The sequence below is a fragment of the Tenebrio molitor genome, chromosome 8 (genome assembly GCF_963966145.1).
Source record: "Tenebrio molitor chromosome 8, icTenMoli1.1, whole genome shotgun sequence".
NCBI lineage: Eukaryota > Metazoa > Arthropoda > Insecta > Coleoptera > Tenebrionidae > Tenebrio > Tenebrio molitor.
This window is the reverse complement of record NC_091053.1, coordinates 19,250,767-19,264,328: the sequence shown is the minus strand read 5'-3', so window position 1 is coordinate 19,264,328 and position 13,562 is coordinate 19,250,767. Positions and strand designations below refer to the sequence as shown.

The following is a 13,562-nucleotide window of genomic DNA, read 5'->3' as shown; positions in this document are numbered from 1 at the left end:
GCGTAATTCATCCGAGCGAGTAATAGTTATTATCCGCGAGTAGAATAGTACACTTTTTCTACGATTATGAAGAGAAATTGATAAATAAGTTTCATTATTAGACAAACTGAAACTGTCGTTTTAAAATTATTACTTTGTATACTTGATACCATTGCATTAAAATTTGCGATAGGACTTCATAAACTAGTTTATTATTATTATTCAACGGGACGTGGGTAATGAATCCTGTTATCCAATTAAAAACACTTTAATAATTACAGTATTATTCAATAGGAGTAGAAAATAATACTTTATTTGACGAGTTCGTGTGTAAATTGGGGATTTTTTGCACGAGTGGGCCAGTTTAAAACGCGAGTTCACACAGGAGAAAATTCTGAAATTCTGACAGTGTCGAACAAAAAAAAAATCGTTTTTTATTATTATGTGGTTTTATTATCAGTCCCATTCCCATCGATAAAATTATTTTCGTTTTTAATAAAAGTACAAATGAGTTCAAAGACTCATAATGTTCTTTTGTTCTTCGTAAAATTTATTAATTATCCTGAAGAGAAACATTATAGACAGACGCTTGATATCAACTGTAATCAATTGATAGATTTAAAAATTCTAGTGCATCATTATTTAATCAAAGCAGAAATAATAAAAGAGTCAAATAGTTTTCTAAATGTATGAGATTAACCAAAATAAACGCGAATAAAGTGGCCTGTGAAGCGCACGATACCATCTAATTAGTACTAATTGGGTAAAATTTGTTTGAAAACAGGTTTGAAACCGATGTTTTGTGACCATTAACACCATACATTTCATATTTTTCATTTTTTAGGCAAATAGTCGACCCAGTAAACTAATAGGTTATTAATTTGGCATTTCCACGATGCTAAAAGTGAATTCGGTGTTAGCGTTAATTTCGGTTAAATTAAGACTGATATTAACGTCAAAAGTAAATTGAAAACCATAATGTCCTCACAACGTTGTCCAGTAATGACGTTAAATTTAATCTAGTATTAAAATGATGTAATTGTTGTTAAACGTACAATAAAAATAACTAAACCGGAAAACAACAAGAAGTAATAACAATATCAAATAATAATCTTTTTATGGTAGGCTGTTCTTTCATGCAGGACCTGACAGGAGGTCCAGTTTTTTTTTTAAGTAATTACTCCTTTGACAGGAGATTCCGTTTTTTTTTAAGTAATTACTCCTTTCCTTAATGCTATTTAAAATGTGTCATAAGTTCCGTAAACAACGATTCCGTTTTACAGATCTTTCATGTAAAGCTAACACATTTTGTTTTAATTACAAGGCATTGCTCTCTAATTTATGAATTATAAAATCCGCAAAAAGTAAACCGCTGTTTACTAGTTATGTAAAATAATTTTTGTATAAGAAGTTGTAACTTCTCTACCGATTTCCTTCAAGAAAGGCCTCAAGTACGGTTCTGTCTTTAATAATGTAACTACAAAATTTTTGTAATTCAATTTTTTGTATCTAAATTTTTATCCTCGAATTAATAACACATCAAAAAAATAAAAAGGATAATTTTCGCTTGTATCATGCGTTGAAAAAGTAAACCATTTGGAACAGTGTAAAAAAAAGGGTGCTCTTAGATATTTCCTTCGAGAATAAGGAATCGTTAGTTATTCTATTTTTAATGTAAAGCATTAAAGTAAAGAAAAAAACACCAACATTTTTTTGTTTATAAATTTTAGGTTAGGTGTCATCTGTCAAGATGTTCTAATTGCAACTGTCAATTGAGACTTTAAAAAAGCAAAAACAATTGACAGCCGACGATTTCATTTGAACGCCCGATAGTTAACTGAAATTATTCAGGAGAGATTTTTTACAAAAGTTGTTAGAGGTTTATAAAAATAGTATAATCATATTATTAGGAGCAAAAATTAAGTTTTATGTGCTGAGTGTGTTTTTCAAATAAAATTATCCTTATAGAAATTTGACTTGGAAAACCATCAAGCTTTCGTTGAAAACAGAACGTTTTCGAATAAAAAAGATCTTGCGTAATTACAATCGATAAAAAGCTGAGAGAAAATAGAACTAATCGCCTAAATAGAAATTTTCAAATGCACCGAATCACTTTTTGACATTTTATATTCGTTACGTATTACAACTGTCAAGTCTGGAGTGTTTTAATAATTTCTAAATATATCGTCGTATCTACAAATACATTGTTTTTTTTTTAATTACAAGAACAGTTTAAAAAAGAGTTTAATTCATGCATATCTCGCCTTCAACATCCTCAAATGTACAGTAATTTGGCTTTTAACAGAGCAGTCTACTTTTGCAGAAAAAAACCAGTATAGAATGGTTGAATGAAGTTCAGAATAGATACGGTTACATAACACACCCATTGATAAAAAAAATTCCAAAACCGTAACCAATGAAGCAAATATTTGACCACTTAATTTGACCGAGAACTTTCAACCTACTTCTTATCTAGTGTCAAAAAACTACAACAAAAATGTATTGCTCTCGTAACAAATCCGTCAACAATTACATAATTATTATAACAATAACAGTCAACACCTTTATTCAGTCTAAAAGTTCCAGTTGCTTTCTGTGACCTTTGACGCCAAATCTGTAATAATACGAGTATAACACTTACGAAGACACTTCTTTAAATGCAAATTTTTATCCAGGAGTATCATTCAATATTTTGCGAATTTCGAATTTTAATTGTATTTTTCTTCATACGAATATACAGTGTGTATCAAAACGACCGCACCAACTACTTGTAATCGTATAAAGTAGTGAGAGGAACGTCAAAAAAAAATAATACAAATGTTCTGATGCTTTTTTGTTTTTTCTTATTTTTCGAAATTTTGATTTTTTTTGTTGACATATACAAGCACATGATTAGACTAAGATTTATTCAAAAATTGTGTAACAAAAATTTTAAATTTCGGTTTTTAAAAAGGCAAACGGACTAAAAGAAAACTAATTAAATTAGTGAATGTTATTGCAATTGAACGAATACTCCGTCTAATGTACCTAATTGGAACAAAAAAAATTTTTTTTCAACATTTTTGATTAAAATTTTCTAAATTTAACACGCTGTAACTTTTAATTGAAGCTGGGAAAAAAAAAATTCCAATTTTTTTATATTCTTCTCCCTGTATTCTGTACAACTGCTAATAGTTGGTGCGTTCGTTTTGAATCACCCTGTATATATACAATATACAGGGTGTTTCTGAAATACGAAATACATTAATTTTAACTGGTAATAGAACTCATCAAAAGGAACAACTTTTCTCTCTGCCATTTTGGCGAAAAATGTTGCGTAATGGCTTAAAAAATTAGGAAAGATTTTCATAAAACCGGACATATCTCCAAAACTAAGCTACCTAAAAACGTGAAACAACCAGATTCTTACGAAGTGGATTTTTTGCTATACTGGTAGATTTCTTTGAATTTCGATTTCTGCGTTAAAACACGTTTTCTGGATGAAAATGGACGTTTTTTTCATATTAGCGCTGATCTCGATTAGCCATTGCAGTATTTAGTGGCCTAGGACTATTTTAGTGAAAAATCTCTCCAATTTTTTCTGGAATTAAACATCGTGTTTCGGCAAAATGGTAGATAGAAAAGTTGTTCCTTTTGACGAGTTCTATTACCAGTTAAAATTAATGTACTTATTTCTGTTACACGTTGTATATTCAATAACTCAAATTATTTCCGTGTGCAACATTAGTTTCCAACCAGTAGTATCTGCTTAGCAACATCAAAAGTAAAGTAGCTAATTAAAATTTTATTACAAGCACCAAAATTTTTCTTTCATGGTAGCGCCACTCCTTTCTTTAATTCCAACCAGCAAGTTTCGTGTACTTTGTACGAACCTTACGTTTCATACCTTCGCCTTCGTGGCCCAAAGCGTCTCTTTCATCACGAAACTACTTCCATTTTTCTTCTTACGCAGCTCTAGTATTCACAATCTTTCAGTTTTAAGGAGCTGTACGAAAACTGTTTCTCACTGTCGGTGTTCAGTCAGTTTGCAGCAAGTGCCTTCTCTATTTGCTTTTGCACTGTGCAATTGAACGTGGTAGTGAGATATGACAATTGGTGGGGGTGCGCGTAGACGGAAAACAGTCGGACGAGTCCATCTTTCGTAAAATAGGGGTTTTCAACAAATTAAAAACAGCTGACTGTTACTGTGACCGCTATTCTCTGGTGTGAGCTGTGACCGGTTTTGCCACGCCACTGGAATATTTTGTCCGCGCAGATTTCCCCCACCAAATGTCATATCTCAGACCGGCCTTAGGTACGCTACGTCGAAGCTTTCGTTAAATATTTTTAATCTTCTCACAATGTACTGTTCAAGATGGAGTTGTGGAGTGTAGCAGCTGGGTCGGCAATTCTGTGCGTGTTTGTTGTTTTAGGTGAAATATATTTTTACTGTTACTACGGAACTCTACTGTTTGAAGAGGTACCGCGTCGAGGCGGTTTCAATAAGTTGCTGATTATATTCTTGCAGAACAAGAGCTTGACAGATGATATCTACATGGGGAAATGATACGAATTGGATGAAAAATCAAAAAAAGCTCTCATTATTCTGATGGAGCGCTCCAAGAAACCCATGGTGGTCACAGCTAGCAAACTCTTTAATTTAACACTTGCGACGTTTACAACGGTAACAGGAAATTATTGTTTAGGTCGTAAAAATTATTATATTCGTGGTCTTTCTTGTAAATGATCGATGTTAAAATCTGTAGCATACAAAAAAAAAAGAAGCATCATTACCCCTTTACTGTCTAATCATCAACGACTTTTTTAAGATACTGCACTGCACTTTAGGAAAATTATCAGTAACGTGACAACTGTACGAAACAACAAATTGTAAAAGTAATTAGCACAATAAATGTTTATGAATAGAAAATAGTATATTATAAATCAAGGTGGAAAAGTTCATGATTATGTATATCCAGAGCGCCAAGATTAGATCCCGAGGCGGGCCGAGGGATGTAAGACGCGAAAGCTATAAGGGACTTCTCCACCGTGGTTTATATACTATTTTTTTCACTACTAGATACGTCAAAACCCTTTCTAATAATTATTATCGGGTGTTCATTTAATATTCTGGACACACGAAAAAGTGCAGTCAGAATCATATCCTTTCTTGCTCAATCTATGAAACTCACTATTGTGTTACTTTTTTTTATCATAATTCGTGTCATGCTGTTATTTTTTAGTGAGGTTATGTCGTATTTAAACGCTGCGACATCCGTTTTTCAAAACAAAAGATTTCCATAGGTGATGCTACCAGAATATTAAATGAACACCCTTTATTAATTAAATTATGTTGTCCGATACAACGATCTGAGTTCTCATTTTTCAACGGTTCCTATGGAAATTGAAACTGTCTGTCTACGTTAACCAATGAAATCAACGAAAATCTTTCGTTGCTAGGTGACGGCTGTTAATAATGAAAATTTATTAACCAGGAGGAGAGAAATTCTACTTCTGGGTTCAGTTCGAGAGTCAATAATGACGCCTTCTAAGACTAGTAGTGAAAAAACTATTATTCTGCTACCTTAGCTGAAAGTTGTCATTTTTATCCTAAAGAGTAAAAATAACTTTTACTCCCAAAAGAGTAAAACTGATCAAATAGACTCAGCGACACTAAATCTAATTTTATATACATTTTTTTTTAAATAAAGAGGAGAATATAATAACTATGTATGCCTCCGGATTAAACCTCATTTCCTCTCTTTGGTAGTAATTACTACCTTCAGCTATTAAATGTCGCCCGCGGGAGGAAATAATACGCTTCTCTCTTTGTCGTATAAACAACTATTTGTATTTTGCTTCTTATTTTCTGGAGTTAAGCTATTACCTAGACTCCTAGAGTAATGATAAATAATAGTCTCGTCAGTCTATTGCATCAGAGAAATCACTTCCACTCCGCTCCATTTATTAGACCTTATTATACGTTTACATTTTTGGATTTTAAATTTTAATTCGTCCCCGTATCGAAACTACGATAATAAGAGCAAAAATGTATGGAAGCTTTTTTCTAGAGCACAAAGCTTCCTACAAGACGACCGTATTGTAACCGTTTAGGCGCGAGAAGCGTTCAAAAGCACGTCGCGAGATATTCCAATTTCGTGTGACTTACAGATTCATCAGCTCGTAACAATTGGTTGAAAAAAATAGTAAATGTTGTTTAAACATTCTGAAAAAATTTACACAGTTCCTAAATATGTACTACTAAAAAAATTTATGTATTTAGGTAATATTTATTGCAAAATTATTCTTCGTTTTTAAATTATTGTAGATTTTTTTCCCTCCATACTAGTGTACTGTTTTTTGTTATAACATCCAAATGATACTTATGTATCCAATTTAGGGGGGCGAAAACTTAAAAGAAAATCTGTTGTGCATTTTTATTTATTTATTGTTAAAGATTAAACGAAAACCAATTTATACATATAAAACGCAAACACATTCAACTTTGTATTTTGTTGCAACAAGTTAAAATACAAAATGATGAATTTTAAGTGCATGTTTACATAAAGATAAAGCACGTTTATAAAACTATCCGCCTTCCATTAAGCAATAATCTTTCTAGAGGACTCTAGATGAACATGAGATATTTAGAGGGCTTTGATCTACAAGAATTCTTATGTTCCTGTAATTGAAAAATCTACAAAAAATAACAAAACACAGAATTTATATTCCATTGCATTATTACATTAGATTTACATTACAAATTAAGAGGTTACACCACCTTGGCGCTCGAAAAAATAGTTTTTTTTTTTGACGTGACTATTAAATATAGAAAATAATCTTTATTTTTCACAAATACACTATAGTTTTATGTACAAATTTAAAAAAAAAAACTAACACAAAAAATTCAAAATGGCGGAGATATAAGTCGTCGAGAAACCTAGGACCCTCCCTCTTGAAAATCCTTGCCGATTGTGGAATTTTTCTGTCAGACATCTTACAAAAAATAAAATAAAATGTTTTTCTTGTAGAGGAAGGTAACGACTAAAGTGAACTATAGGAATTTTTTTTTTGTAGAAATGACAGCTGCTTGTTGTAACCCCATAAGCAATTTGGGTGAAAGTTAATTTATAATCATGCACACAGCAAAGAATTTGGCTGGTGTCAGTGCATAATATATGGGCAACGAATGCATTATGTGTCATTTAATGAAGAGAAAATTATTCAAAGAGAAGTAGCCAAAAGTAATTCCTCCTTGTATAAAAAATATTGTACAGGGTCATTCAAGAAGTTTTACCGCTCGCACGATAAATCCTATTTAAAAAATGAGTAAAAATTACGAAACGTTAAGGTTACATTCCCTTGATATAAGGCTTCAAATGTGTGCAATCAATTTTCCCGTATCACTTCATTCAGAGCCATAAAATTTAAAAAACCAATTTTAAGCAAAAAAATTTTCTATGAAATTCTCATCAAAAGAAAATTTTAGTTTTTAAATTATTCCAATTTTAACATTAACAGCCTAAAATAACCAAGATTTACAACTACATACAACGTCATAAATAAATACCTCATTGTTGGTAAACAACCAACAAACATCTGTTGAGAACTTTTCTAGTAATTCCTAAGTCTCCACTTTTGTGGAAGTGACTGCCCAATTTAATAATAAACCATAGCAAAATTTTTGCACTAATATCAAATTCCATTGATTTCAAAAACCGGTGATGTTTTCACGATTTCAATGAGACCACATTTTTCCTGAATCTTTGAAAGGACTCTCAGTGAAAAATTATGTAAATTAATGTAGCGGTTTTAAATTAAAATGAAATATTTACCTGTTTCATTAAGAAATTTGAAATTTTTACAGAATATTCTACAGCGATACACATTCCTGAATTTTTGGAGAATTAGAAGTGGGTGTTTTCAATCGGGCGGTAAAACTTGAATTACCCTGTATAATGGTAGAATTTAAGTCTGAAAAAAATTGCTGCTGGGATGACATTCTCATTCAGAATTTGGTCTTAAGAATGTGGTGTAATTTAAAGTCAACAAAAAAGGCCTTGGGGTTGACATTGCCTAGTGTCAACAACAGGTTGCCCAAACTTTTTTTTATCATCGAATTGTGAAAATATGTAATTACGTAATTATGTAAAATATTGACGATGTCAGTTACTAAAAAAATTTAAGACTTCAAATAGATTAGTTTTAAATAAATCACGATTAATTGTTAATGTCAAAAAACAAGAAAAAATGGGCTATAAAATATTGCATAATAATTTTCTTAACTGTTCGTCATCAAAGAAAAAATTAAAAATAGAGAAAAATAATTGCCAAATTGCTTTACAATCTTAACAATTCTTATGAATCTATCAATCTATGTAGACATATTTTAAATTCGATTTTTAAGTGGTGATTGACTACATCGACAAGCAAATGCACTTAGTTTTCGCAATTTGCACAAGGAAACCTTGCCATTCCCTTTTAAAAGACCACTGAAAACTGCATAAGATGCGAAAAGAAGATATCTTATTATTAATCACCATCATAAATCGTAAACCATCTTCACCGTTTGTCAAAAACTAGTTATTTAACAAATTAAAATACAAATCTTCACTTTGAATTCGCCATTTTAGACAACATAAAATAATTTACATCAAATGAGTCAAGAACTGCTAGCGATAAAAATTTTGTCCGAGCTTCGGCAAGCTCAAAAAAAATTTCCTTCATAATGACAATCCAAAAGATTCAAAATTTTGAATCTCACACATAAAGAGGCTTTGCTCAAAATCTTTCACTCATGTCAAATAATTAATTACAATAAGAAGATGTCTGTTGAGACATGAAAAGCCTGATGGGGATACTTAATGTTCCATGGTCATTGCAAACCAGATGTGGTTTAAAACCAGAAAAATTTGCTTTTCATTTTTGTAACTAAAACGAATGAAGGTATAAACTGCGACGATGATCTTTAACTAAACCCTCGTTCTTTGAAATCAAGCGCAATAATTATGATTCGGAAATAATAAGCCTTTGACCTTACTCACTTATAAGAACTCTTCTGCTTCAACCAAATAAAATTAAAAAACCAACAAAAAGATGCTGGATATTTGCGTTTTCGTTCCCATTGATGTGGCGACCACAACCGAGTGAGCAAACTCATTAGTATAATTCGATGTAGTGCCTCACACAAAGAAGAGTCAGATGAGTCAGTCGGAACTTTGATCCGCCTCTAGTACCACTACTTATCCCCCAAACCACCAAACAAATTACTTATACCGTTGTAATTTGAATAGTCATGAGAGTAGAACCATACCCATGTCCACTGGCTGCTGACCTTTACTCGCCTATTATAAGCAAGCATTTATGAATATTTATAGGTGCATTTCAGATACCTCTCGGTACAACACTTGGCCTGGTAAATGTTAAAAAGTGAATACACTTACGACACGACTTTATCAGAACATGCATATCGAACAGCGCGGCCTATTCATAACTTTCCAGACCCATTACGAAGTCAAATGATAATTATAATTACATATCCGTTCATTATAATTAACATTATTCTACTCATCAGTTGGCTCAACTAAAGCGCCGTTTAGGAACCGCAAGCGTTAGAACAGTCGGTACCGCCGAGCCCCCAGACTACCGACAGATAGAAATAAGAAGTGCTTGTCTCCAATAGAGCCAAGTCCAATGACCTTGCGGGCGTGAATATGTAGGTATTTACGGTTGACTGGTTCTCGCAATAACTCTGATCACCATTTTACTTGGTACTATACGACCCTCTTGTTAGAAAACAACGTACAACATGGAAACCTGTACGGTACCAACTCGGTTTTATTCGATAAACGTACCAAACAGAAAGATACCAAGAATATTTGCGGTTGCGGCTGGTACTGTAACGTTTTGTGACCTACTTTGGCCTGCAACACTCGCAAAATGACCGTAGAATATTTTATAATATTGGTGTATTGCACAAACGGATTCTGTTGGTCATTGATTTGGACACAAATACTTTCAGATCTAAGTCCTGGTGAACAATTATAGATTGCGAGTCTGAAACCAAGACAAGTACCACAACTTATAAAATTAAGTTGGCTTTTAAGACTTGTTTTACTCTTTAGTAGTTGACACTTAATTATCTATTTCCTTGGCAGTACCTTCTTCATACAGACGCGAATTTATGGAGCAAAGTACTGTATCTTGCTGGTACTAACTAATAAACAAACAAGCAAGACTCTGACCTACTGCAACGTGAAATCTCGATAACGTTTGCTGTGATAAGGATGATTTCCGCAGACTCTTCGGGTCAAGTTGTCTCTTTCTTGTGTTCGTTATCAAACCTAGGTTAAAATTGTATTTTTTATCAGTGGTGATCAAAACCGTCTGTACCACTTTTTCGTGGACTTTTTCTTTTGTTGGGAACTTTTGGCAACCGACACTTGCACATATAGTTCTGAGAATAATTGTGTATTTCACACAGGAAGTACCGCATAACGGAAAACAAATTACCTCTAATTTAAATTTTGTGGGCCATAAAAAAAATGATGTTTCGTCTGTTCACGCTTTCTTTTGCACAAATAGTGGAGTGTAATATCCACAATTAGTACCTTTCCAGATTGTGGCACATCTGAAGAGGTAATTATAGATTGTCACGTGACATAAGCGAGGATGATTCAGTTTTGAACATTTCCAAATAGAGGTGTAAAACGTGTGTATTGCAAAAACATAAAACGGTGGTCCTTGACGTGAGTCACTGAAAGTGAACATTTCTTTATGATTATGAGATTTGTTGGGTACTTACTCATCGTTTGGTAAATAGAAGTAAAGTTCAACTTTTAATCGGTGTGAATCGTGAAATTATAACCTCAAAAAGTGGCTAAGAATAACCATAGAAGGAACTCGGTAATCGGTATAACAGTTAAGTTCAAATAGGTATGTCAAGATGGAAAAATATTTACTAATTACAGTACCACAATAATTTGGGACAGTCTCTGTTGAACAATAGAAAGCGCATATGGAAGACGAGACGCATTTTCTTCCTCAAGCATTTGATCTGGTTTTACAAAATCTCTATGGTTTGCCTGAATCGTTAAAAAAATTTGCGAACTGTGACTTTCGATTGTTACAATATAAGTAGGAAAGGTTTACGAAAGAAAGCATCGCCGTAATTAGTACCACGATGGTGAGAGGTTTGTTGCCCGTTAGGCAATTTGGGTAAAAGTTTATTTATAATCGTGCACACAGCAAACAGTTTGGCTGGTGTCGGGGCATAATATATGGAAAATGAATGCGGAATGTGACATTTAATGAAGAGAAAATTATTCAAAAAGTAGCTTCTTCTTCTCGATGCGGTCGTCGTGCCCTGAACCCTGAGTTCGACAACATGTCTTGTGAAACTCGGCTTCATTAATTTAATTTAAAAAAATATAAAATAATTATCTAGTGACTTTTATTTTAATGGAATTGGGTTGGTATTGATGAAGCAATGTCATTTAATTGAAAATTAAATTTCAAATTGTCTCCCAAATGTCGTTACAATAAAACATGGATTCAGGTTCAAATGACATCACATGTAACACTGACATTTATTATCAATACCAACCCCATATTCGATAATCACTAGAAACGATGCTATAAAATTGATCATTGTGCATTGTGTAGAAATAGAAAAATTAAATTTTGTGATGAGATAAAAAAAATGCAGTCCTTTTCAATGATTACTTTGATGCAGAATGAGATATGCATGAGGGAGAAATAGGGAACAAAGCAGTTTCCGGTTAAAACACTCGTCCAACATTTTAGTCTTTGATATTAAATTGTCTAAAATATTAACAATTGTTTGAAAATTGTCATACTTCTTAATTAAAGTACTATTCCGGACACGGAATCTTGGCCATAACTGACATTTAACTGACAAATATGTGTGAACTGGCCTTTATTGAATATAACCCAACTTTTGACTCGATAATGTCATTTCCTTGCTTTTTTGATGTCAGAATAAAAACTTCAAAGTGATGTTTAATAATTGTCATTTATTAATGACGCTAATGATTGGTTTACATCATTTTTCTTTTAGAAATGTCAAAAAATGGTGGCCAAGATTCCGTGTCCAGAATAGTACATATTGGCAATTGAAACTGATAACTGCACTTTAAAAAATCTTTGTGTTTGTTTTAAAACGTAAGTGAAGTAAAATTTCCGAGATCGATGTTATCTGTGTCGCCGCTGAAAAGTAATTCCAGGAAACTAAACACAAAAACAGATAAAACACAAAACATGACAACACAAAGCACGTGGTGCGGCATGCAGGTACAGTACGGTAGGTCAGGTCGGCTGGCGCAAATGAAAAAAACACACAACTTACCACAATAAACCATAAAACAGGGTATCCAAATGGCGGCGTAAACGGAAAATCCGCAATGTTTATTTCGGGAGTAACGAAAAACTCAACAACTCAACAGTACAACAGCACAACACGTCTGCACCAAGCACCAGACGCCCTAAAAATCCACTTCCATACTTCCATCACATCGCAGACTGTTGTGTTCTCGAGGCTCTCCACTCCACTCCCACCACGCCGATCCCATATGAATAACTTACCGTAAAAGAAATAAATCTTGTTCTGCGGTTCTGAAGAAAGTTGATTCATGCAGCGTCTCCCCACTTCGGCGCGAAGTTCCACTTTTGGATAGTCTTCAATCTGGAAGCCGAGGATGGTTTTTGTTGGTTGTGGTTGTCTAATTTTGGACTTCCGATTCATTCGCATCGGTTGTTTCTTGGTCGGCAAATAAATACAGTCACTGATAGTGATAAGCGGAGATGATAATGAGGCATGAAACAGTCAAGTCGGCACCTATTGTGTGTGTAATTGGGATTAGGAACAAATAGTGCGAAAAGATTTTCATTCAAAAATGTTGTGGAGGTTTTTACCGTAATTTATTTTCTTTACCTAACATGTTTACATTTTTTATCAACAGTTATGTAAAAAGTGCATCGAGATTCATTAGATAAAGTTGACAAGGTTGAAGTTCTGGAAAATTTCCTGCATGTTATATTTAGATCAGATTAATATCTCCTCCTATTACACAATTTCTCTTAATTGTTACTACATATTTGAAAATATTTTTATTTCGTATTGCTGATGTGTATTAAAACAGATTTCTTCGCAATTTTCTTGGATTGTTTTTTAATTTAGACTACAAAACTGGTTTTTAAAGCAACGAACAATAATTTGAAACTCTTTTGATTGGAATTAAATCATTTTAAAATTTGTAATCTATAAATTTAGTATACATATTTTCGTTAGTTCTTGCCTTCAAAGAAAACCTTATCATACATACACATATAATCAAACTTTTTTTACTACATATTTTCTTTGTCTACTAAAAATGTTCCAAAATGATTGTGTTATCGTAGGGTGCTTGCTTCAGAAAAAAAAATAATTTGACACCTCCAATCGTCGAATCCCCTGGCAAGGGTCAAATATCATTTCTGTCATTCATTGCTTGTTGTAAATATTCAAAAGTTCACAAGAAAGTGAAATGATACCTCGGGTTTACCCAACGAAACCTAGTCCAAACATTTTATTATTCTAAGAAATT

The 13,562-nt window shown here is 32.9% G+C and overlaps 1 protein-coding gene across 2 annotated transcripts in view; it reads right to left on the bottom strand.

Moving 5' to 3' along the window:
- The window catches only part of LOC138137367 (proteoglycan 4), a 55,406-nt gene extending 42,836 nt beyond the window's left edge, over positions 1-12,570 (bottom strand). For both annotated transcript variants that reach the window (XM_069056723.1, XM_069056725.1), the window contains exon 1: positions 12,326-12,570. The gene's annotated coding sequence lies outside the window, so the exon portion shown is untranslated. The remainder of the gene's footprint in view (positions 1-12,325) is intronic.
- Between the last annotated feature and the right edge of the window lie 992 nt (positions 12,571-13,562).